Source organism: Muntiacus reevesi, chromosome X (assembly GCF_963930625.1).
Source record: "Muntiacus reevesi chromosome X, mMunRee1.1, whole genome shotgun sequence".
Classification (NCBI taxonomy): domain Eukaryota; kingdom Metazoa; phylum Chordata; class Mammalia; order Artiodactyla; family Cervidae; genus Muntiacus; species Muntiacus reevesi.
The window spans coordinates 95,672,056-95,674,110 of NC_089271.1; the positions used below are offsets into that span (position 1 = coordinate 95,672,056).

Consider the following 2,055-nt stretch of genomic DNA (forward strand, 5'->3'; position numbering starts at 1 on the left):
GACAAGGGTCACGTGCAAGGATAAACAGTGGCCTGTTTCTGGGCCTGTGGGCCTCTCTGCCTGCCGATGTACAGCCCTGCCCCCAGTCTTCCCCTATCACCCCCTGGTCATTGTTCCAACATCCGGGACTTCGGACCAGAACAGAGAGGGAAAAACACTAACCTGTTTCCACAACACATTTCTCTCAACCACCCAGATCCAGCAGGGCCAAAACAACTGGCAACGCCATCAATTCATAAAGGTCTAAGTCCCAGAGACTCTCACTGATTCCAGAGCAGCATCACATGAGGGGAGTCCCTGTCCCTAGCCCCGCACCAAGTGGGCACCACAACACAGGGTCGATTCAGACAGAACCAGATGGGCAAGTCCGAGCGCTATGGTGACTGCATGGTATCAGCATGTTCTGGTCTCTCGGTCACTTTCCTCTCGAGAGCCCAGTCTGGACAGGCCTCCTGCCCAAAGAGGACCAGGTGCTGGAGGATGTCCACCTGGAAGATGTCCTTCCCGCCCCTCCCATCGATGGACTGCAGCAGCCAGCGGGGGTTGGCAAGCGCAGTCATGTACTTCTGTTGCAGGTCGGGTAGCAGGCCTTGATTCTCCAGCTCCTCCACCTAGTCGGGACCTAGGTTTTCTAGGCACAGCAAAATGCTCCTGATGACCATGAGATGTGTGCAAAGACAGGACACAGAATGAGAACAAGGTCATTCAAAGTTGCACCTGTTTGAGACTAAGACCATATCATGGAGGGAACCCGAGGTGAACTGGGTCCTCTGGCTGAGCATTTCAGACGGGCTCACCTCAGCAAAGGGAACTCAAAGCGAGGCCAAGCGAGGGAGGGAGCAAAATGAAATGGAGAGGCCTGGTGCCCCATGAACCCACCAGGCCACGGGCAGCTCTCAGTCTGCCCACTGCAGGCCACAGGGACAGAGCAGGAGGGCCCCAGCAGGGGCCAGCAGACATCAGGTCCCCAAGGGATTTACCAGCAGACAGGTGTTGCTGTGGGGCCTCACCCCTGGGGAGTCAGGGGACTTGCTTAGGCCCTGCTTCAGGCAGTGTGGGTGTGGAACCCAGGCTTTGTGCTTTACTGCCTCTCATGGTCTCTGCCGGGAACACAGACACACGTGGGGACACAGACACACAGACAAGTGCCACGTGCAGACCTGGACCCACCTCTGCCGCAAGCACAAACGGGGACTGAGGCCCAGAGTGGTGATCAGGCACCTCGGGCAGCTGGCTCCCAGCCCAGGGACCCTTGCTGCCCTCTGAAGAAACCTCAGCCGCCACGCCCAACCTCACAAACTAGTTCAACAGAAAACAAACAAGCACAATCCGGCCAAGATCCAGGGCAGTGCTGGGGGCCATGCGGGCAGCAGGAGGCAGGGGATCACTTACCCACGATCACTCCATGACTGAACTTTACCCCGTCCCGCAGCAAGGCCTGGATCTGGGTGGGGCTCATCCCCAGCTTCTGCTCCAGCAGCTCCCGCCAGGCCGCGTCCTCCCAGTCCCGGTGTGCCATGTGGACGGCCAGGGTATAGTGCTGGTGGCCACGTAGCATGGGCTGCTATGGCATCTCCATCTCCAGGGTCTTGACACCGTTTAAGACAAAACCCGCATAGGGCCGTCAGAAGAGCAGACAGCCGAACTTCATCTCCCAGGGCTCCCAGGTCTTCATGTGGCTGCAGAAACACAAAACCACAAAGGTCAGGAGTGTGATTCAGTGGCCTGCAAGCTCACAGCCCTGGGCTGGACCTCAGCCCCACGAGCCTGAGCATCCTCCAAATCTGCTGACACAGAAAGCATGGGTCAGAGAAAGCTGGCTCTTTCCGTCTGTCTCCACACAGTTCACTGATGGCACGGTGGTAACCCAGAGGACCCATCCATCCCATGCAGTCTGTGGGGAGGTCAGCAAGGAGGGTGGGACAGTGGGAGAAAGGCATGAGGTGAGATCCAAGACAGAGGGCCCTGAAACCCTGAGAGCACTGAGGAGGGAGCACAAGCCCCCTGGCTTCACAGCCCAGAGACCAGGCTCTGGTCCTCTCCCAGCACAGACAG

At 58.2% G+C, this 2,055-nt stretch overlaps 1 pseudogene; it reads right to left on the minus strand.

The window, feature by feature from the left end:
* Positions 1-374: 374 nt before the first annotated feature.
* On the minus strand, positions 375-1,651 carry LOC136154592 (protein EOLA1-like; annotated as a pseudogene).
* Between the last annotated feature and the right edge of the window lie 404 nt (positions 1,652-2,055).